This window comes from Salarias fasciatus, chromosome 15, assembly GCF_902148845.1.
Source record: "Salarias fasciatus chromosome 15, fSalaFa1.1, whole genome shotgun sequence".
NCBI lineage: Eukaryota > Metazoa > Chordata > Actinopteri > Blenniiformes > Blenniidae > Salarias > Salarias fasciatus.
This window is the reverse complement of record NC_043759.1, coordinates 2,343,206-2,367,856: the sequence shown is the minus strand read 5'-3', so window position 1 is coordinate 2,367,856 and position 24,651 is coordinate 2,343,206. Positions and strand designations below refer to the sequence as shown.

Genomic DNA, 24,651 nt, shown 5'->3' with positions numbered 1-24,651 from the left:
GTTGACAATGACTGAACACCCAGGAAGAGGACGACTGGAAGGAACAGACCGCCTGACCTCAGAGTGAAGAGTTGTTGTACTTCTCATCATGGGTCGTCCATGACAAACAGCACGCTGAAAAACATGGACGCCCAAAATCGCCAGAGAGCAGCGGAACTTTCACTGATCCCCATCTGGTGGTGAACTGGATCAGGTGGCAGGAAGACCGTGGGTCAGACCCAGCAGAACCAGGCACATAGTGACGCCAGCGGTCCATGAAGCTGTCCAGATGAAAGAGGAGGTCTTTAGAGCCTGGTTAGTAAAGAGGACTCTCCACCCAGCAGACTAAAGAGGCAGCAGCTGCAGCGAGGGAGACGTCAGGGGAGCCTTTCAGCTGGCCTCGTACCCGTCCAGACCAGGAAGAACCTTCTAGAACAAGGTTTGGCGCTAGTGCCAGAAGAACCCGGTCCTGACCTGTACATGACCAAGAAGAACATGCAAACTCCAGAACAAATGACCCTGAAATCAGATTCTGATCATGAAAGATTGGAATGATTTCAACTGACGTGTTGTTTTCTGTCAGAGGAGAAAAATGGAGGAAGGAGGAGAAACGAAGGAGACGAGGAGCGTTTCTGTCCAGATGGTGTGAGGACCATTCATATTTGATGAGAGAGAGAGAGAGTGTGTGTGTGTGTGTGTGTGTGTGTGTGTGTGTGTTGGCTCAACAAGGTTCAATGCAAGGTGAGATAAACACATGAGAGAAGAGGTCAAAAGAGGGTTTACACACACAGACACACACACGTGCTTGCGGCGTGTGGCCAACCTGTCAGAGTGTGTGTTTGTGCTGCAAAACACTAATAGCCACTGATGTAGCCCTGAGATACTGTCTCTCTCTCTCTCTCTCTCTCACACACACACACACACACACACACACACACACACACACACACACACACACACACACACACACACACACACACACACACACACACACTTGTACTTCTATATTTGTGAGGACATTCACTGACATGATGCCTTTCCTTGCTCCTTACCCGAGGCCTTAGGGTTAACCCGAACCAACCCCACACCCTAACCTCAGCCTAATTCTAACCCTAACCCATACTCCGAACCTAATTATAACTTTAACCCGAAAATAAAGTCTTAACCCTCAAAAATATCTTTCAGAAAGTGAGGACTGGTCCTCACTGGTTGGTTTCACGCCAGTAAATTAAGTTAGAACTGTATCTGTGCTAGTTCTGGACTGTTTTAGTAGATGATCTGGGGCGAGTTTAGCTCATCACCATGCAACAGCAGTTTATGATTAAAACCGTCTCGAGAATCATTCACTGTTTCTTAAGTTCCTAAAAATCAGAGCGTGTTGGTTTGTTTTCTCGGTTGGTTCAACATGTTGCCCTGAACACAATCTGAAACGTGAGAAGGGGCTCGTTACTCGGAGAGACGAGGAGAAGCGCAGGAATGACGAAAGGAGAGGAAGCTGGTGTTTTTCTGAGAGAGGGAGGATTATTTTGAGCGCTGCCTCGGCTCGTCTGGCTGCTTGTTAGCGGCGCCGTGATCCCGGCGGAGCGCAGCTCGCTCCTGTTTTCCACCGTTTGCAGTCTGTTTGAAAAACATGAGGCTGCTGTATTCAAGCTTCACAGCTGCACTGCACTGCGTGTGTGTGTGTGTGTGTGTGTGTGTGTGTGCGCGCGCGTGTCGTTCTGATGTTGTACTGTTTTATCATTAAAAAAGTGGAGTTTCAGAATCAAAACATCATAAAGTTACTGGAACTCCACTGGAACTTCAGTTACTCACTGAAAAGTGTTGCAGAGCCGCTGTCTCTCCCCATCCTGCTCAATTAGCAATTTAGCATTAAAACTAATTCTAAAGTGACATTCAGCATTCTTCATTAAAGGTGCAAAAAAGTAACATTAGGTCACATAACGTTCATCCAGGAAGGAACCAGGAAGTAGAGATTGACTACAGGAACCAGGAAGTAGAGACACATACAGGAACCAGGAAGTAGTGATGAGCTACAGGAAGCAGGAAGTCGTGACAAACTACAGGAACCAGGAAGTAGTGACGAGCTACAGGAACCAGGAAGTCGTGATGAGCTACAGGAACCAGGAAGTCGTGATGAGCTACAGGAACCAGGAAGTAGTATTAGCATGTGCAGGCATATGTCTACACATAGCGCTCGTCCTCGATCCGTCAGATTTTCTTGCAGATACGAATGCAGAAGAGGAGTCTGTGAACGGCGAAGAGGAGGAGCAGCTTTCTATTGTCTGTCTGAAATTGACACGCTGGACTCTATTCCTGTCTCTATCAGCTGGAGAGGAAATGAAAGGAGACGACGGAGGAGATTAAAGCGTAGAATCTGCAAAGGACGGCACTTCGACGCTCTGGTTTTAGCTCCGCGGCAGCGATCCGATTCATCAAGCATTTCACGCCAGTTCAGCGACAAATGGGAAGATCAGGAGGCGACTAAAAACTGAAATATGCATCAAGGCGCTCCACTGTCGTCATTCACTTCACTAACTGATTGTGGTTTTTGCACTCAGAGATTTCTGACTCCACAAAAATGAAGTTTAAATCTCATTTTTATCCAGTTCGACATCAAAAATCTGCTCCAGTCCTGAATTACAGCAAAAACCAGCGGATAAACCTCAGAGATCTCAATCAGGCCGGTTTACACAATGTTTGAGATCAACAAGGAGCTCAAGATTAGCACTGGTGTCTGCTCTCTGTGTCGGTAAGGAGCTGGATGGTTGTACTGGTCCATAAAGAAAGTCTTACTGGCAAAACACCTGATCCTCCATCTGCTGATATTCCACAGCAGCTGACAGGAGGAACGGCTGTCAGCAGCTCCGTTGATTATTATCTTCTACGGGATAATCTAGCACATTTTTTACTGCACATGCTCAAAAAGTGGCAGAACTTGCCCGTAGCACATCAGATGTGGGAGGTTTCATATTTTCAGGGATACACAAGTGACAAAAAAAAAAGTTCAGCCCCCAGACCACATTTCACTCCCAGCTACGAAAGTCCGTCCATGTACGGATCACCCAAAGACAGTCCTTATGCACATCCTGAAGGCAACACGAAGTCCGCCATTTGGAAAATTTCTGACTTTGAGACAAAATTGGAAAAAAAAAGTCAAACATATCTTTCCAGGGTGAACCTCGCGGCTGATTCCAAATGACTCCAAATGTTCCTATTAATGGAGAATAGGTTGGGGAGAAGTTATTAAAATCTGTGGGCGTGGCCACGGCACAAAGTTTGATACTCACCATGAAACAGGATGCGCCGTGTGATGAGGAGGAGGAGGAGGAGGAGGAGGAGGAGGAGGAGGGAAAGTATTCGATAGAAGCATCATACATAGGTCTAAAGGTGAACTGTACTTTCAGAAGTTAGTTGAGAATACAACAGTATTGCAATTCAGTTACAGAACTTGTAAAAGAAACACTTTTTTTCCTGTGTGTCTGTCTGTGTGTGTGTGTGTGTGTGTGTGTGTCTGCGTGTGTGTGTGTGTGTCTGCGTGTGTGTGTGTGTGTGTCTGCGTGTGTTTTGGATGAAAAACAACTAGGACAACAGAGGCCCTGTCTACCACACCTGCAGGCAACCTGGCATAACAATAACTACCGCATGTGCATGTACGTGCATGCGCGTGTGTGTACGTGTGTGTGTGTGTGTGTGTGTGTGTGTGTGTGTGTGTGTGTGTGTGTGTTGCTGCTAATGCTTGCTTGGCACTGAGATTTTTTGCCCTCTGGGCTCTCCTGTTCAACACAATGAAACAACACCACACTGCACAGCAGAGTTTAATGAGTGTGACTCTGTGTGTGTGTGTGTGTGTGTGTGTGTGTGTGTGTGTGTGTGTGTGAGTGAGTGTGTGCGTGTGTTTGCTTGCATATAGATGTGCATTTACATGCACTGCTATATGCGTATGGCTGTGTAATAGGACAGGTGATTCTTCTGTGCTGCAGACCCTGTCGCTCTCTGACAGATGGGGTTTTCACAGTATAGTGCTTGTGTGCGCTTGTGTGCGCTTGTGTGTGTGTGTGTGTGTGTGTGTGTGTGTGTGTGTGTGTGTGTGTGTAGTATAAGCATTTCTCTATACCACCATCTGTGGTGGGATGCTGGTTTATACTGAAATATTGCTTCATTCATCACCCAGCAGAACCCACACACACTCTCATCACTCTGTGTGTGTGTGTGTGTGTGTGTGTGTGTGTGTGTGATGGAGAATGACCACAGATCCATTGTACAGAATCCTCCATGTGGAAAACCTCTCCCACTGCCTGCCTCCGAACATTCATCTACTCCTCCGTGTGTGTGTGTGTGTGTGTGTGTGTGTGTGTGTGTGTGTGTGTGTGTGTGTGTGTGTGTGTGTGTGTGTGTGTGTGTGTGTGTGTGTGTGTGGACCCGAGGCTACGGAGTGACTGATGGTTTTCTGCCTGTGTGAAGCTAACTGACTGGGGAGTTGTAGCTGTGTCAGGGCTGACACAAACGCACAATACAACACAATGCGATGATGCTAACAGAGGCTACACACACATACACACACATACACACACATATACACACATGCTTGCATGGACACAGGCACACACAGTACTATAGTACACCTCAGTGCCAAGAGATCTAACTTATAGAGAACACCTCGGTGTTGATGGGTTGGGGAAGGTAAAATGTAATCTGGTACAATTACAACTTACATGTAAAAAATTAAAAAAATCAGTAACTTACTCTAATTATTCAACAAGTAATTCACCAGATTACTTTTAGTTACTTTTAGATTACTTCACCAGCAAACATAAAAAAAGTAACTAGGACAAATACAGTGTGTCATCCGTTCAGTAGTGACAACTCTACACACAGCAAACTCACAATGCATTATGGATACATACAGCCGATCAACACCAACGTCATCAGGGGCGGTTCCTGATCAGCCGACAGTCACAGATTCATTAAATGGGCTACTATGGCTTACTGTGCCCCCCAGTGGGCACAGGGAAGAACAGCAAATTAAAATGCAGTATTTAAGATGATGTGCGTCAATGTCACCAGTCTACTGTTTTTATATCTACAGCGTCCACTCTGCGGCAGTGCTGTGGTTTGTCCCGTAAAATCTGTCGACAGCACATATGTCTGGATTATTCGTTTTAATGTTCAAATGTAATCCCGCACAGTAATGTTTTTACCTATACCTGGAACGAGATTGCACATTTTTTTATGTATTGTGACGAATTTGTCACATTTTTTTGCATCCTAATTAGGCAACACCGTTACATGTAATCCATTGCTTCCGAACACTTGTGTTAATATATGCGAGCAGTGGACTGATATGGTTTTTTCAGGGCTGATGCCGATACCGATTATTGCTAGTGAAGGACACCAATAACCAATACTTACAGGTGATATTCATTTGCAGTAAAAGTGAAAATATTGGTGTCAAAATTTAGCATAGTACAAAGCCTCTCAGGCTTCCACAGCTACTTCCTGTTTGTGTTTTTAAGCTAATATTTTTCAAAGTTTTTGATTAATGTTTGTCTTTTTCTGATTGAGGGAAATATCTGCCTGTTAGCATTGAAATAATAAGCATTTGTGTTTTGCATTCAGTAAGTGAAATGTTGCTCAGTTTTATTTTTTCTAGCAAGTTCCGCGACTATTAACTGTTAGCATGTCAATGGGTTTTCCCATACAAGTTAGCATTGGGCTAGTGGGACTTATTTTTGATAGTGCATGTTGTGATTTACTGTGTTTTACGGCGTCTCGTTCATGTGGAAAGCAGAATTCGGCTTTTACCTGATTAATCTGCCAGTCAGGAGACAAATCTCTCCAGAGTTTATTTCACTGACAAAGCTTCTCTGCTTTTCGCCTCTATGCACATATATCCATGGCTCTGCAGCGCTGTGATGCAGCTCTCACTGCCGATTGGCTGTTAGCCCTGCCGGCTCGATTGAGTGTAACCAATCAGATGGTGCTGTGGGCGGGACGATGCTAGAGGAAGAGTAGCTACCCCACTTAAAGAGACGCAGCTGCATCTGAGCCAAAATAATCCTGTTTCATACTGATCTCTTATATGCCGTCGAATTAATCAAAGGCTGATGCCAGCATGCATCAAAATGCCGAATATGGGTGATGATGATCGGCCCGGCCGATGATCCGTCGCTCCCTAATATATGCAACTTCTATACAGACCCTTTCCAAAAAATTACAACATCATGGAGCAGTTTATTTATGTCCATAATCCCATTGAAAAACCTCAACTTTCATAGATTACAGATTCAGGGCCCACAATTTAAACAATTTCAAGCTTTCGTTTTTTTGTTTCTACATAATTTGGGGTTCCAGATCATGAGACTCATGAAAACAGGAATTCAAAAAGTTTGAATAATGTGAAGAAATCACCATTTACTTCTCAGCTGTTTTCAAAAGGATATGTCGATCTTCTAATCCGTTTACCTTCATCACTGCCTGGATGTGCCGTGGCATTGATGCAGTCAGCCTGTGGCAGTGCCTGGGAGTTTTGGAAGCCCAGGTTTTCTTGATGCTTTCTGTCAGCTCGTCTTTGTTTCTGGGTCTGGTGGCCCTCATTGTCCTCTTGATAATCCCCCAGAGAGACTCTCGTTGGGGTTTAGGTTTGGCCAGTTGCCCGGCCAGTCGAGAACTGTGATGGCACGGGCATCAAACCAGGATCTGGTGCTTCTGGCGGTACGGGCAGAGGCCAGGTCCTGCTGGGAGATGGAATCTGCATCTCCATTCAGATCCTCAGCAGAATGAATCATCAAGTTCTCTCAAACATTCTGCTGGACAGCTGCGGGGAAATTGGATTTAAGCAGAGTTTACCAACACCTGCACTGGAAACTGAACCCCAGGTCATGAATGACTGGATATTTCACCCTGGACCTCCAGCAGCTTGGGTTCTGTTCCTCACCTGTCCTCCTGCAAGCCCTTGGACCTTGATTCCTGAATGAAAGGCACACTTTACTTTGATGGGAGAAGAGGAGCTTGGACCATTGGCCAACAGTCCAGTCCTCCTCCTCCTCGGCCCAGTTGAGATGCTTCCTTGGCTCAGGCTTAGAAATGTCTTGACTCGAGGAGCCTGACAGTTGTAGCCCGTTTCCCAGATGGTTTTTGAAGCTGCAACTCTTCCTCGTTCTACTCTTTCCAAATCTCTGCCACATTCTTGAATCTTTTCTGTTTGACAATCCACTGACGGCCACAGTCATCTCTTTTGTTGGTGCATCTTCTCCTGCCACATTTTGCTTCTACCACTAGACTTCCATTGATATGCTTGGACACCTCGGTGTTTATGGATATAAAACAGCAGCTGATCAGTTTTGAGTCTGATTCTGTGGACGACAGATGAAGTTCCTTCTTTCTCCTCCTCTGTATTCCATTCTTCTGTGTTGTGGTTTGCTCTGCACTTCCTGTTTCAGCTGGCGTTCCCTCTGATTCCTGCTCCCAGCTGCTGCTCCTTCATTAATCAGCCAGTCAGGTACTCACAGAGCCTCCGTCCACCTTCATGCTGCCAGATTGTTTCCAGCTCGTTCTCTAATTAGACTCCTCGTGTTCGACCTTGGGAAAGGTTTTATTGGATGTAATTTCCTCAGGCCTCCTGGACTGTTGAAGTTTCTGCCCCACCTTCGGAGGACAAAACGGGATCAGAGAGGAGGAAAGCCATCCAGTCGTTCATTTGGGTTTTCACTCTTCTGCCTGTTCCATCCTTCTCTGGTTGTTTTTGATCATCGTTCAAAATGGTTATGAACCGAAAAAAAACAGGAAAAAGATGCGTCGTCCCTCCGGTCTTTTGTTCCTTCAACATGTCGTAGGCCTGTTCTTTCAGTTTGTCATTTCCCTGAGGTCAGCTGTCCTGATCCGATTTTGTTCAAATGTCTCTTTGTGAATTGTACCTTGTGAATTGTAAATGTATAAAAACCATTCGTTTTTTTTTTTTTTTTTTCTGGGATGTTAGTGTAAATTTCACCACGAGACGAAACACTTAAATACTATTACGTCTCTTGAACATTAAATTGTGGAACTTTCACTCTGGTGGCTGTGCAGACTTGCACTTCTACTTGCATCCACTAGATGGTGTCACGGGTACAACAATTTTAACAAAATTACAATTTATTTTTAGACTTGTTTTGAATGAACATTTCTAATTCCAGTGGATTTAAGGTAAATCTAATGAAAAAAAATCACCTAGATAACGGGACTTGTTTTAAGAAAAGTTATCTTTAGTCATTGTCATTTGTTACATTGGCAAATTCTTCTCACTTAAATTAAGGTACTTTTACCTTGAAATAAGCTATTTTTCCCCTTGAATTAAGGCACTTTTCCTTTGAGACAAGGGGGAAAAATCTGCCAATAGAACAAATAAACTATTTCTAAAGCATTTCAAAATTACAGTTGGCACAAAGTGCTATACATGGTCAAAAACAAAGATAAAATACAAAAAGAACTACAGAAAAAAATGCCTTGATAAGATAAGCTGTCTTCAATGTCTTCTTTATCTTGTTGAAATGTATTTTTAAGAGAATTTATCTTCAATGGAGTCTTGAATGTTGAGTTTTTGCAGTGTATACATTACAGATCGTGTCCACATTCAGTAAACGGAGGACCTTTTGCAGGATTCATGCTGTAATGACAGTAACATATCAGCGACAGTCCGGTGAGCGTCCACAGGAAAGACCATGAAGCTGTTATTATTTGACAAACGACCCTCTGCTGTTATTTAGAGAGCCTTCTCCAGTGTCATTTCAGATGCAAATTGCTCCAAAAGCCTATTTTCTGTCATTATTTGTGTACCACTCAGCGCAGCGTTTTCCTCCTCAGAGGGCTTTTAAGTCATTTGGGGCCGTTATTCATTCTGAAGCGCTCTCGCCGAGCCCCTGCCGAGGCTTTTCTCTCATGGGCTCAGCTAAACGCTCAAATCAGCTCATCGATTCGCTTCCCAGCAGAGACGCGTCACGTGAGCCCGAGGAACACAAACCTGCATCAGTGGAGTCAAAACTCATCTGTTAGATTGTTTAAGCGCCCGATCTGAGTCTGTTCCTGGAGTCCAGAACCAGCAGGATCCATCCGGCGCCTCCACGGCTGTTTCTGTCAATGAAGACAAAATGATTTCTTTGACGAGATTCCGTTGACGGGCCAAAACGTTTATGTTATGTCAAAAACTACAATCTATCAGCAACACCACTACATCCTCTCCTCGTTTGGCCACGCCCACCGCCTGGCGGTCACGCCTCACACACGGACTCGGGTAAATTCACTCATTCTCCCAGCGCACATCCTGCCAACTCCTCACTTCCTGGTCCCGCCCCTCCAAGCCAATCACCTGGTAGCTCACTCTCGGTGCATTCAGGGACCTCAGGAACCGACAGAACACAATCCAACCTATCACAACCAGCTAGCATAACAGCAGTAATGCAGCGATATATATATTATTGAAATTTGATGAAAACTAGAAAAAAACCTTTGTGAGTTTTTGTAAAACTATCACACGTAGAAAGGACTAACATTTGACTAAATCTCAGAAGCATTTTCGTCCACAACACTGAAACTGACTTAAAGTAAAGCGGCACAGATCACCTAAAAGATGTCAGGACTGTCTCGGCTCCGTCTATTCTTATCTGTGTCCACTCTGTGTCTCCCATCCTCACTGCTGTCCCTGTCCCTCCCTGTGTCCCTCATCCCCCCCCCCCCCCAATGCTCCTGTGCTCCATCTTCATTGTCCCTCTGTGTGTCTGGACACCTGGAGACTAACTTGTTCCCTGACTGGGAAGACGTCTCTAAGACTGGAGGACCGATCTGAATGGTGGAGACGTCGCCCAGACGGATCAGTCCCAGCAACAAAGAAGAACAAGCCCTTGTTCTGCACTCTCACTGAGGAGACGTGTTGCCCGGAGTCAGTTTCCCTTCCTTGACGCAGCCTACCGGTGGATCAGAACCAAGCGGCCTTTTTTCTTCACAAAAACTTTTCATCAAGAGCCACGAAGCGGCCCAACTTCCACTACAGCGGAACCGACGGGTGGAAGGATCAGCAGAAACCACGCAGCGCAGCGCAGCGCAGCGCAGCGCAGCGCCCGGCTGAACAGGGCTGCTTTAATCTCTATGCACTTTATGACACATTTATGGTGGGAACAACTTAGTGCTCGTCCTCACTCTTTTTGAAATTTAGACGCAGGTGTATTTTGATGAGGAACAAGTTTGAATTAATTTTTCTTTTTTGAGGATCAAGTTTGGTCATTAGTATCTTTTCAGGGTAGTTCACCATAATTATTCATTTGTCAGTTGCAAATTGATCAGATCTTCTGTAATTTAGTCATTTGTGACATTGCTGATTGATCAATGACATATTATTAATCAATGAATTGATGGTTGAGTACTGAGTGACTTACTCATTTCCAAGTAAGTAACTGTATGTAACTATTGACAATATTCCAATTAATAATTGACCTTTGGTTGAATTACCTTTGTGTATTACTTTAAACAGTTTATCACCCCATAATTTACTCAATTTGATAGATTGATAAAAGTACTTATTGTAATTAATTACCTTCAGTAATCCATACTTCATTAATTTAACATTAAAAACCAAACGTAAACCCCAGCACGCTTCTCCTTAAACCTCGGTGGAACTGGTCCAGATCTAACCTGCCGTCGACCCTTCAGCTGAAGTGATTCCTCAGCGGGCTCCACGGAGCTCGGGAACCTTCCACAGCGGAATATTAAAAAGTGAGCCTGTTCCTGTTCACGCGGCAGGATGTTTGAAGTCAAACTAATTTCATCTCCTGGGACCAAACAGTTAATCTGACCCACTTTTTCCTGTGTGATGATGCTTTAATGAAAAAACATGAAGCGGCTCCCATTTTCATTTCAAACGCTCTCCGGTGTCAAACGTCGCGATATCAAGCAGGAACATGAGCCGGGCGGAAATCCGGATCGGCGGCGGGTTCTCGCACACGGCGTCACGTTGTGAGGAGGTTCCGGGTCATGTCGCACTCACACGTTCTCATTCAACACATCACTGAAATTCAGATTTTAAACTGGTTTTGAGCTGAATCTTACATGACATTGAAGCTAGCTTGTGGCTAATTTACTACGAAATTATAAAACTCGAGTTACGCTGTCAGACGGGATTAAGGTGAGCTTGAGATGGACTCATGATGAATGTAAGTTATTTTCAGGTCAGGTTAACAATGAGTTTTTCACTTCAGCTGAAGCTTTGCTGGGAATTTAACTCATTTTTGGCTCACCTGGAGCTTGATTTTAGACATTAGGCTCATGTCTTGATGATTTTGAACAAAAGGTGAGAACTGGAGTCATGCTTTCAAAAGACATTCAGCTCAATTTAATATGATTTATCGTCGCCTAAGACTGAATTCTGCAGCTAATTTTAAGTTAAATTTGGGTTCAAAATAGATTCCCAGGCTAATTCAAAACAGACAGCTTAAGTTTCAGGAAATGCAAGTTACAGCTACATGGGAACAAGCTGATGCTAAAGCTAGCATTAGCTGGGGGGGTCCATGAAGAACTGCTCACTGAGTGAAGAACAGTTGAGTGAAACAGCAACAACCAAGAATCCAGCTTTGGCTCAAGCTAATGCTAAGGTTCAGGTGGGGGAGTGCGACAGAGAGACAGCAGCTCTACGTCAGCACGGCCTACAGATCAGTCTGACCAGTTTACAGACGAGGAACCAATCAGTCGACCAAAAGAAGCACAACTGAAGAATACCGACTGAGGAATGAATGCAAGACGACCCAGGCTGACACACACACACACACACACACACACACACACACACACACGCATGCACACACGCACACACACCATATATATATATATATATATATATATATATATATATATATATATATATATATATATATATATATATATATTACACATACATATATCTATATACATATATGTTTATAGATAAGTGTGTCTGTTCTGGTAAATGAAATATTTGAGGTCAGATCTGTTCTGGTTTCAAACTTTGAACATGGGGTTTGTTTTAAATGAACGTTTTAATGATGTGAAGCCTCACTTTAAATCTGGAAGTGATACAAAACTGTGTGTGTGTGTGAGAGTGTGTGTGTGCGCTCTTCTAAAATTAGTGCAAGCTATCGGAGGTAAACAGCTGGTGATTGGAGAGGGGACGTCCTCATTTGGAGAGCTTCCCAGACACTCTCGATCTCACACACACACACACACACACACACACACACACACACACACACACACACACACACACACACAATCTCACCATCACATCACTCTCCTTGGCGTCATCTGAACACCTCGTAATCGTGTGTGTGTGTGTGTGTGTGTGTGTGTGTGTGTGTGTGTGTGATTCACATTATGGGGACATAAATCTGATTACACAGTCACACTCTGGCAAGTCTCCGCATTGATTCTCATACTGCTCATTGGTGTCATGTCCTCTGTGTGCATCTTCCTCCTCCAACATCCAGATTATAGAGCATCTTCCTCCTCTAACACCAGATTATAGAGCATCTTCCTCCTCTAACATCAGATTATAGAGCATCTTCCTCCTTTAACATCAGATTATAGAGCATCTTCCTCGTCTAACATCCAGATTATAGAGCATCTTCCTCCTCTAACATCAGATTATAGAGCATCTTCCTCCTCCAACATCAGATTACAGAGCATCTTCCTCCTCCAACATCAGATTACAGAGCATCTTCCTCCTCCAACATCAGATTATAGAGCATCTTCCTCCTCTAACATCAGATTATAGAGCATCTTCCTCCTCCAACATCAGATTACAGAGCATCTTCCTCCTCCAACATCAGATTACAGAGCATCTTCCTCCTCCAACATCAGATTATAGAGCATCTTCCTCCTCCAACATCAGATTATAGAGCATCTTCCTCCTCTAACATCAGATTATAGAGCATCTTCCTCCTCCAACATCAGATTACAGAGCATCTTCCTCCTCCAACATCAGATTATAGAGCATCTTCCTCCTCCAACATCAGATTACAGAGCATCTTCCTCCTCCAACATCAGATTACAGAGCATCTTCCTCCTCCAACATCAGATTACAGAGCATCTTCCTCCTCCAACATCAGATTACAGAGCATCTTCCTCCTCCAACATCAGATTACAGAGCATCTTCCTCCTCCAACATCAGATTATAGAGCATCTTCCTCCTCCAACATCAGATTACAGAGCATCTTCCACATCAGATTACAGAGCATCTTCCTCCTCCAACATCAGATTACAGAGCATCTTCCTCCTCCAACATCAGATTATAGAGCATCTTCCTCCTCCAACATCAGATTACAGAGCATCTTCCTCCTCTAACATCAGATTATAGAGCATCTTCTTCCTCCAACATCAGATTATAGAGCATCTTCCTCCTCCAACATCAGATTATAGAGCATCTTCCTCCTCCAACATCACATTACAGAGCATCTTCCTCCTCCAACATCAGATTATAGAGCATCTTCCTCCTCCAACATCAGATTATAGAGCATCTTCCTCCTCCAACATCATATTATGGAGCATCTTCCTCCTTTAACATCAGATTATAGAGCACCTTCCTCCTCCAACATCAGATTACAGAGCATCTTCCTCCTCTAACATCAGATTACAGAGCATCTTCCTCCTCCAACATCAGATTATAGAGCATCTTCCTCCTCCAACATCAGATTATAGAGCATCTTCCTCCTCTAACATCAGATTATAGAGCATCTTCCGCCTCCAACATCAGATTATAGAGCATCTTCCTCCTCCAACATCAGATTATAGAGCATCTTCCTCCTCCAACATCAGATTATAGAGCATCTTCCTCCTCCAACATCAGACTATAGAGCATCTTCCTCCTACAACATCAGATTACAGAGCATCTTCCTCCTCCGACATCAGATTATAGAGCATCTTCCTCCTCCAACATCAGATTATAGAGCATCTTCCTCCTCCAACATCAGATTACAGAGCATCTTCCTCCTCCAACATCAGATTATAGAGCATCTTCCTACACCAACATTCAGGTGGTAGAGGCAGTTGCTAGTAACTGGATGGTGCTGCTAATGGTTTGATTTGTTGCCACACACATATGCACACACCCACACAGACACACACAGGGTCTCCAGGGGTCTATTAGTGTATCTCTCTGTCATCTATGTTGTCAATTGTTTATGACACAGAGGATGAGATACAAACCTGCAATCTCACACACACACACACACACACCTGTCAGAGCCTCCTGGGAGCTATAGGGGAGTTACAGAAGCATCCAGCCTAATTAAATCACACCCCTTTCTCAGCACCCCCCCCCCCCCCCCACCCCCCCCCCCCCCCCCCCCCCCCCCCCCACACACACACACACACACACACACACATAGACACACAGGCGGGAGCTCTGTCAGTCTTCTGATTCCTTTTCTGCAACTGTTCCTCTGACATGTGATTTTAGTGTGTCAGCAGAGTCGTGTGTGTGTGTGTGTGTGTGTGTGTGTGTGTGTGTGTGTGTGTGTGTGTGTGTGTGTGTGTGAAGTAAACCCAGAGAGACAGCAGTCGGTAGCTGACGGCCTCGCCAGGTGGTGGATGTGCCTGTTTGCTTAAATCACAACATGTTGAAGGGTGTGTGTTTGTGTGTGTGTGTGTGTGTGTGTGTGTGTGTGTGTGTGTGTGTGTGTGTGTGTGTGTGTGTGTGTGTGTGCGTGTGTGGCTGTTATTTAACTTGATCAAGAGGTGTGTGTGTCCAGCCTGTATTGCCTCGGACAGCTGTGCTGCTGGGAGCAATGCAATCGTCACGCACCATCTGGTGTGCGCACACACACACACACACACACACACACACACACACACACACACACACACACACACAGCTGGTTACATTACATCAGCACAGTGTAGTGTAACTGATGCGTTCAGGGGCAACAGGAAATCTGAACGTTTACTCTGTGTTATCTAATAACTGTTAGCATGCAGTGTCAAGCTAGCCTGGCACGCCAGACTGTCTCTCCATGACCAGAGAGACATGGGAAACATGTCTTTTTTTGTGTGTGTAATACATAAATAAAGTCAGAGTAGCATGGCAGGCTAGTGTCAAGCTAACTGATGCTAACAAAAGCTATTGCCATAACTTCATGGCTGCTCGCCTGCTGTAATCAATAATGTGCTGGGATCCTGTATGGAGCTAACTTGACCAACGCTCCATATTTAACTCACTTCATCACTGTCAGAATAGCATATTTGGTTAAAATTTCCTCTCATCACCCGTTTCACTCATTCTTCTACCAGTCCACTGATGTAGCAGGTTAATTCATGCTAAAAACTTTCACTCTATTCATTACTGTTAGCATACCGCCCATTGCTAAATTAAGCAACTGCTAGCTACGCCGAACTGAAAATGATGTTTTCCCTTGAGAGCCAGCTGGAACAATAACTCATCTCATTCCAATAACAGTGAGGCTGCGTGAGCGGCTCCACCTGCTCCACCTGGACCACAGCCGGACCACAGCCGGCCCACAGCTGGGCCTCGGGCTCGACAGGATCACATGGACCCGGGTAAAGGACCCTGAAACCGGCAGACCGAGGTGGTCTCCTGTTTTCAGAACGGGGGATCGGAGGATTTTCATACGGCGGCTCTTCAGCTCCTCTGTGATGGATCGCTGTTTTAACCACAATGAGAACTTAAGGAAACGCTCAACGTTTGAGCGTATGTTTCCATGACAACACAGGAAAATGACACGTGTCGAAAACGAATTCTCAGGTGAAACTTTTCTGAAACACTCCGACTCCGCCAGGAGAGACGGAGGAAATTCTGCTCCTGGTTCTGGTCCTAGTGCTCCTGGTGCTGGTCCCAATACTAGTCCTGCTACTGGTCTTTCTCCTGGTCCTGCTCCTGGTCTGCAGTTTCCATGGAAACAGAAGTTGTTTCCAAACGTTGTTGTGTAAATGTAAAACCTTTCTGAGACAAAAACGATCCGTTTGTACTAGAGACGTTGTCATAGTAACGGGGACCTCATGTGACTTCTCACCCATCGGAAACAGGGGTCGGTTGTTTGGTTGACCAGGTTTTTATCAGACCCCCCCCCTACAGCCCCCCCACAGTGTGAGTCCTGGCTGCTCAGGTGTGAATGAAGACGCAATGTGAACTGTGCAGCGTCGGACGAGTCACATCTGGACTCCACGAGGCGGAAACGGGTTTTCAGAGCATAAACCGAGAAGGAGCGAGTCGTTTGACACACATTCACAGAGAGATCCGTCTTTTCTGTGTGTGTGTGTGTGTTTGTGTGTGTGTGTGTTTGTGTGTGTGTGTGTGTGTGTGTGTGTGTCCTGGTAACCAGTTAGTGATGTGAAGCACTGATCTGAAGTACCCTGGGACTCCTTTAGGACCCGTTTGGGACCGGGGAGCAGGACCCACGCGTCCAGAAACAAGCCCTGGTTTTCATGTAGAAGTCAAACTTTGAACCCGAACCGCCGTGGTGTAAAGAGGTTCTCGGAGTCAGAGGGGCGACGGTGCGAACCGCTTCACCACTGCGCCGCCCTTTCATCCAGATGTGAACCCGGCGGAGCAGCTGCAGCTCAGACACGCCGTGTTGTCATGCTCCTCCCGTCCTGCAAATTTAATTTCCATTTGGAGCTGAATGGAGTCAGGAATAATCTCATTTCCTGCTCCTCTCATATCCTCCTCTCCTTTCATCTCCTCACCTTCCACCCCTCCTCCTCCACCCCTCCTCACCCACTATCTTTACCTCCACCGGGGCTCATTAAGGAGGACAAGACTCCTCTGTGTGGAGAGGAGGGGGAGGAGAGGGGAGAGCGAGAAGGAAGAAGATAAAAACACAAGAGAGGTAGAGAGTGAGGTGGAGGTAGAGGTAGAGAGAGAGAGAGAGAGAGAGAGAGACCAGCGTTGTGTTTTGCTGATATTAAAAAAAAAGCAGTTAAACCACCCGGAGTGTGTAAAGCGAGTCATGCAGACAACCAGCCAGTTTCTCCTCTGATGAACTGTTTAACCGCGGCGGTTTGTCCAGAGTGACGCTCGTTACCACCAACCAGCAGAGGGCAGTGTTGGAGCTCCTCCCTGTGGAACCTGTACCAGAGCAGAGAAGAACCCAGAAGAGGTCCGGTTGAGTCCGAGTCTTTGGTTCTGTCCACAACTTTACTCAGTGGAAGCGCAGGACAACCCGACCCGTACCGTACCGAGGCTTCGGTCTGGGCTGACTCCACATGGTGACCTGAGGTCTGGGTTAGCTAAAACTGGATCTGAGTTAGTTACACCCAAATTTGAGTTAGTCATAACTAACTACTGTCTGTGTTGGGCAAAACTGAGTCCTCGTAGTTCAAAGTGAGTCTGGGTTGGTTACAAGTAACTGGAGTCTGGTCAGTTACTAGTGACGAGAGGCTGGGTTAGTTCAAACTCAGTCTGAGCTACTGAACACCCAGGGCTGGTTATTATAACAAGAGTCTAGGTTAATTAATACTAACTAGAGTCAGTTACTTATTAGTAACCAGCATCAGGGTTGGTGATAGTAACTAGCATCTGGATTAGTTACAAGTAATTAGAGGCTGGGTTACTTCAAACTCAGTTTGAGTTGCTGAACACTGAGTGTGGGTTGGTTATTATAACAATAGTCTAGGTTAGTTATCAGTAACTATATCACGGTTAGTTAATACTAACTAGAGTTAGCTGGTTATTAGTAACCAGCATCAAGGTTGGTTATAGTAACTAGCATCTGGGTTAGTTAGTAATTCACATCTGGATTAGTTATTGTAACTAGCCTTTGGGTTGGTTATTATTAACTAGAGTCTGGGTTAGTTATTGGTAACTTGAGTGTGGGTTAGTTGTGAGTAACTGGCGTCTGGGTTAGTTGGGTTATTTGGGGAGATGGAGAGAGAGGCAGGGGGGTGAGAGAGGGAGGAAATGAGTGAGGCAGAGAGCTGGCTGCCCGCTGGCTTCTTATAATTGGCTGCCTGTGACTCATGGAGAGTGAGTACAGTAACACACACACACACACACACACACACACTCACACACACTCACACACACTCACACACACTCACACACACTCACACACACTCACACACACTCTCTTCCTCTAACATGACATGAAACCAGCTCTTCTCAGCCTCGGGGCTCCGAACGCTGAAATCATCTGGTCTCTCCTCGGCTCTCTGTGGGCTAAAGATCACAGATTGAGCTTCACAGCAGCGCCGCTCGCTGTCATTTCCTCTCTGATTCGCTTAATTAGCATCGCTAACGACTCCTGCACGCGGCGGCCCCGCTCTAACCCGTGTGTTAGCGTCGCTGCCACCGCGGAGGCGTGTGGACGCCAACCGTCACGAAGCGGCGGCCGCCGCATAATCCGATACTGGGAGGCAGGTTTTCAGTGTTGGCGTCCAGCAGGAAGTGATGGGATCTCCTGGTTCCAGTGAACGTTACACCAGCATCATTCTGAATGCTTCATTTTCACTTTGACAAGATTGCTTTAATCAGATTCTTTCCACTTCAAAACAAAGGCTCCAGACCCCATCTATCAGCTCGAATTTACTGAAATGTCACAGTAAAAATGGCCACGCCCACTCCTCAGCAGGCGTTTACGCCACAGTCTCAATGAAAACACCATTCTGCATTTTCAGTTCAGAACTTTTTGCACGGAAACATTTTGAAAACCGTGTCCGTTTCTGTGGAACACTTAAGACAATGTAGTTTTCATGTTGGTCTACTGGTTGGTAACGGTGCCGATACCAGTGTCAGCATCAGTATGGATCGGTATCAGTATCAATACCAGTATCAGTTCCAATCAGTATCGATATCGGTACCGATAACAGTGTCGGTATCAATAACGTTCAGTATCGTAATAAATACCAGCATCTTTATCAGTGTAGACTGGTATCAGTATCGTTAACAATACCAGTATCTGTATCAGTACCGATCGGTAATGACTTTGGTGCTGATATCAGTATTGGTATTACACCATGCCACATGCTACATGCTACATGCTACACGCGCCATGCTGCGGTGCTCTGTATCACAGGGAGCTACAGGTGAGCACTCCTCTCAGTCCTCGTCCTTTCAGGAAGCGGCATCAGTTCATCCCTGATGGAAACCCTGGGCGGGTCGGAGCTAATGAGGATTCAGGAAGTGAGACGACGAGCAGCAGACAGACTGTAATGAAACGTCGGACTCGCTCTGCTCGCTCGCCGCTCTTTAATATTCATGAGGCCGGAGAGTGAAAGTGTCCGATTCTCACCCAAAACGCCAACAAGGAAACCCGTCAGCGCTCTAATGAAATGAGATGGGCTGAATTACACTGTCTGCTCGATACTGTGTTCGATTCCAGGCTTTCAGGAAGGAGAGTGAAGCTAGTTTTAGTAGCTGGTTAGTCTTATTTAAACTAAGATGTCACAAAGCTTTCTGCTTTCACTCGGTAGATTTGTCCGATGTGAGATGTCAATGCTAATATGCTAACTGTTGACTGTGAGGGGAGCTAGTTAATGGAGACTACAGTAGGAATTTGTTATAACTCGTCTGCTTTAGTAGTTAATTGTCATGATAGTTGCTATTCAAGTTTCGGTCAGTTGTTCTAATATGTCTTGGTTAGTTCTGACAACTTCAGTCTGAAATTGGTTGTGCGAACTAAAGACAGGGTTAGCTAAAACATTGTTTTTGGTTAGCTATGTGACTGGATAGTTATAACAATGTGACTGGTTAGTTTGAACGTTGTCTCTGAATTTCTTTATAGCTACCAATCAAAGGAACTGTATTAATTAATGTGAGTTTCATGATGTGTGTGGCTCAGGAACAACCACAGGTCTGAGTTAGTTTTAACATTAAATGTGTCTGTTTTAGTTAATTTTTGTTATTAGTGTTTTGGTTCGGATTGTTTAGTTGAGACTCCAATCTGGTCTGCATGAAGTAGAGTTTAGGTTGAGGGTTCCACCTGACTGACTGAAATCTGGGTTAAAGGTAACGTCTGAGTTTGTTCTAAGTGGATTCTGGGTTAGTTAGAACTAAAGTCTGAATTAGTGATAACTAAGTCTGGGTTAGTTCATACTCAATACTGGGCGAGTTAAAAGTAAACTCTGGGTTCATTTAAACTAAAGTCTGGGTTCATTATGACATCTTGAGTCTGGGTTAGGTCTAACATCTTCAGTCTGGGTAGTTCGAAGTCTCGGTTAGTTCTTGAGCAGTTTGAGTCTGGGTTGGTTGTCAGTCTGCTCCCGTCCGGAATCCTGGGCTTGCTGAGCCGGCGGTGGTTCACAGTCGTGGTTTGGGCTGGGTGGTGCTGCATACTGAAGTCAGTGTAACCTGTAATCAACCCAACCCGTCTGTCATCACGGTGTCTGGAGGAGAAACGAGCTGAGCACCGAAGCTTCTGCAGGAAACAGGAAGCTCCAACCACAGAAAGCTGGACGGGATCTTCACGTTCTCCTGCCCAGGTCGTTAGGCTGACTGACGGTGTTTCCACGGCAACGACTTCAAGTCAAAACACTAAACTTTCATCACATTTTGGGTGTTTGTACCACAAGGGCTTGGAAAGCACTGAAAACCAGCTCCCAAGGTGGAACATTGGAAAATGCCTCTCACTCTGTCGTCATGGAAACGGGCAAACACAACACTCCGTGGAAAAGCTCTGGGTCTGTCTGAGTTCTGCAATATGCAAGTCCTGGAATTTAATATTCCTGAAATGCGTGAGAGTTCTCGAGTTTGTCCCATTTCTAAAATAAAAAGAACTTCTAGAAGTTCAGATTTCTTAGACGTTTGTGGTTCTAGAATGTGTATCATTCCAGAATGTCTAGACATACCCGCATGTTTCAGGAAAATGTTCAGTTTCCAAGTATTTAAATGAGATGTGAATAATTCAGATGGCAGGAGGCAGAAGAGAGAGACAGAGACGTAAAGACACGAAGCCCGTCCACCGGACACTTTCTGGAAACTGAAGGCGTATGCTGCGTTCAGGTGAATGCGGGAAATGTCAGCGTCTGGAGGAATCTTTGGGACATGAACAAGTTTAACAGAGACTCAGAACCAGGACTGTTGGGTCTGTAGTCTGGAATCAGTCAAGAAAAAGGACAAAACCAGGAAAAACTTAGTCTAAAATATTCAAAAAGCTCGATAAAGGAGTCTCAGAGTGTTCTGCTCCACCTATGACACCGGCTGCCCTCCTGACTCGTCCTCTGAGCCAAGCACAACACCTTAATGCTTCGGATTCCTTCGTTACAGGAGCTGCTGTTTCCATGGAGACGGACACCGTTTTCAAAAGGATGCGTTTCCAGTTGGCTGAAAGGTTCTTCCTCCACGGTGAGAACCGTCAGGAGGCAGAACGCTGCAGAGGCGTCCAGCAGACACTTCCTGCGAGAACATCAGCAGATGAGAAGAGAAAACTCTCCTTTTCTGAAAAATCAAGACCCACTGTCCCTGGAAACGCTAACCTGCGTCATGACAGCAGATAGATAGATGGATTTATCAAGCTCTCCAGTCCTCCTCCGGACCGAACTGGACTAAGGTCAAGTTTAACGTGTCTGTTTAACTCTGATCAGAGCAATTCAAAACAACTTTTTTTTTTAAACGGCTCCATTATAGAAACAAACAGCAACAACTAGTGGCCAAACAGGCTCACTACATCATTTTTGGTATTTCACGTTGTTGCCATGGAAACAGATATTGTTTTCAAAACACTGTGTTGACGTGAAACTTTTCTGAAGCATGTTCACCTGAAACATCGTCAAGGAAATGAGGCCTCAGCGAGAAGCCGCACGTCGTCCTGATGTCTTCAACACAAAAGAACAAAAAGAAACTCAAGGATCAGGAAGGAAACGGCAGCAGGAGCAGCACACACACATCAGACTGGGAATCAATCTCACACACACGCGCACGCACACACACACAGCAGGAATAATAGCTTCCTGTCCTGAGGACGCGTATCGATCGTTCTCAGCTCAGAGTTTGAGGGTTTCGATTTACACGTGTCAGCTGCGAGCTGCGAGGTCGTTAACGAAGAGACGGTCGTAACTTAGAGGCTAAACGGCTTCGTGAGAACTGAATGTGACGGGAGGGGGACAACAGAGAGTCCACTGGAAGACCTCCTGAAGACCACCTGAAGACCTCCTGAAGACCACCAGAAGACCACCAGAAGACCACCTGAAGACCACCTGAAGACCCCCTGAAGACTGGTGGTCCTTCAGGTGGTTCTGATTAACTCTACAGATTGTTCTCTGGATTAGCTCTACAGATTGTTCTCTGGATTAGCTCTACAGATTGTTCTCTGGATTAGCTCTACAGATTGTTCTCTGGATTAGCTCTACAGATTGCTCTCTGGATTAGCTCTACAGATTGCTCTCTGGATTAGCTCCACAGATTGCTCTCTGGATTAGCTCCACAGATTGCTCTCTGGATTAGCGCTACAGATTGCTCTCTGGATTAGCTCTACAGATTGCTCTCTGGATTAGCTCCACAGATTGCTCTCTGGATTAGCTCTACAGATTGCTCTCTGGATTAGCTCTACAGATTGCTCTCTGGATTAGCTCTACAGATTGCTCTCTGGATTAGCTCCAGAGATTGCTCTCTGGATTAGCTCTACAGATTACTCTCTGGATTAGCTCTACAGATTGCTCTCTGGATAAGCTCCAGAGATTGCTCTCTGGATTAGCTCTACAGATTACTCTCTGGATTAGCTCTACAGATTGCTCTCTGGATTAGCTCCAGAGATTGCTCTCTGGATTAGCTCTACAGATTGCTCTCTGGATTAGCTCTACAGATTGCTCTCTGGATTAGCTCTACAGATTGCTCTCTGGATTAGCTCTACAGATTGCTCTCTGGATTAGCTCTACAGATTGCTCTCTGGATTAGCTCCACAGATTGCTCTCTGGATTAGCTCTACAGATTGCTCTCTGGATTAACTCCACAGATTGCTCTTTGGATTAGCTCTACAGATTGCTCTCTGGATTAGCTCCACAGATTGCTCTCTGGATTAGCTCTACAGATTGCTCTCTGGATTAACTCCACAGATTGCTCTTTGGATTAGCTCCAGAGATTGCTCTCTGGATTAGCTCTACAGATTGCTCTCTGGATTAGCTCTACAGATTGCTGTCTGGATTAGCTCTACAGATTGCTCTCTGGATTAGCTCTACAGATTGCTCTCTGGATTAGCTCTACAGATTGCTCTCTGGATTAGCTCCACAGATTGCTCTCTGGATTAGCTCCACAGATTGCTCTCTGGATTAGCTCCACAGATTGCTCTCTGGATTAGCTCCACAGATTGCTCTCTGGATTAGCTCTACAGATTGCTCTGCGGTTCCTGGGGTGTTAGAAGCATCTCATTCTTTCAGATTGGTTCAGACTCCTGCAGAATGAGCTGAGCCGGCCGAACAGAAGACGTTTCCCTCCGAGTGGAACCGAGCTGCTGTTAATCTGCAGCTCCGCTCCGCTCTGCGCCGCCGAGGCCGCTCGCTACAGGACTGTTCAGAGCTCCATTTGGATTAATCCACACGGGGATTAAACCAACTCTGCTAACGCATTACAAAAGACCGGACCGGGGGAGGGGTCACCTTTACTGCCCCCCCGATTCCTCTGACAACTGCTCACACACTGAAGGTCGCAGCAATATCGCTCTACTCACACATTTCACTCACGTTTTTATGTCTCATGCATTTTCCAAAAGGAACACAACTACCACGTTATGTTTTCCACTTTGTTTTCATGTGGTCAAGTGATCACAGCTGGATTATTACCACTCATCGATTAGCTCAGGATTAATTTGGATAGCGTAACTGAACAGATCCGTAGCTTTAGGTAAAGCGACTGCTAATCTCACCCTGCTGTCAGTAGGACTGAGTTAGCCAGTGACAGGAGTCAGACATGAGCTGATCTTCAGCTTTGGTTGATGCTAACGCTAAAGCTAGCATTGATTTCTGAGCGAGACAGAAACAACAGCGCCTTTCTTACTGAGCAACAGTTCTTCACGGTCTCATAGAGCAACTGTGGCTAATATTCAATGCCAGAGGTAACTTTTACTTTAGCATCGCCTTGACCCAACGCTGCAAGTCCAAAGGGATGCTCTGAATATTGCTAATGCTAAAGCTAAAAGTTGGCTGTTCGCACATCTCTGCATCTCGTTGATACCTAAAACAGAACTAACAATTCCACCGAAACTTCCGTCACTAAGTAACTGTTGGACACGATAATCAGCTACTGACATGTTAGTTTTTTGAGTAAGTTGCTAACGTTAATTACAGTTGACTAAAGGCTAATGCTAGTTTCAGCTACAAAGAGGAACCGTTCAAGATGCTACTGTTCCTCTCGTCAGCAAGAATTCAGAGCAATAGCAACAAACAGGACGCCAGTTTTAGAGCTCATGCTAACAGTCTGGCGATTAATACGTTAATGTGGAGGAGACGACAGCAGAGAGGAAGTCCCGGCTGCAGGAGGACGTGCCGCTAACAGCTAATCCCCGCGGTATTGTGCTGTAGCGTTAGCGGAGGACGACCTGAGCGGAGTTAAGCTTCCCCTTTTTTCTCCGGTAGGCGCTGAAGCGTGAGTGCTGAGCCCACCGTTTCCTTTAAAGCACCGCAGGGTGGAGGGGTGGAGGGGGGTAGAGGGGTGGGGGGCTTTCAAAGCTCACACAGCAGAAGGTTCCGGATTGAAGTGGTTCTGCTTTAAAGTAGAGATTCGTTCAGAACGTTTCA

General features: G+C 45.5%; 1 protein-coding gene across 1 annotated transcript in view; it reads right to left on the bottom strand.

Annotated features, from left to right (window-relative positions):
• Positions 1-24,651, bottom strand: part of galnt14 (UDP-N-acetyl-alpha-D-galactosamine:polypeptide N-acetylgalactosaminyltransferase 14 (GalNAc-T14)) — a 103,841-nt gene that overhangs the window by 56,156 nt on the left and 23,034 nt on the right. The window lies entirely within an intron of this gene.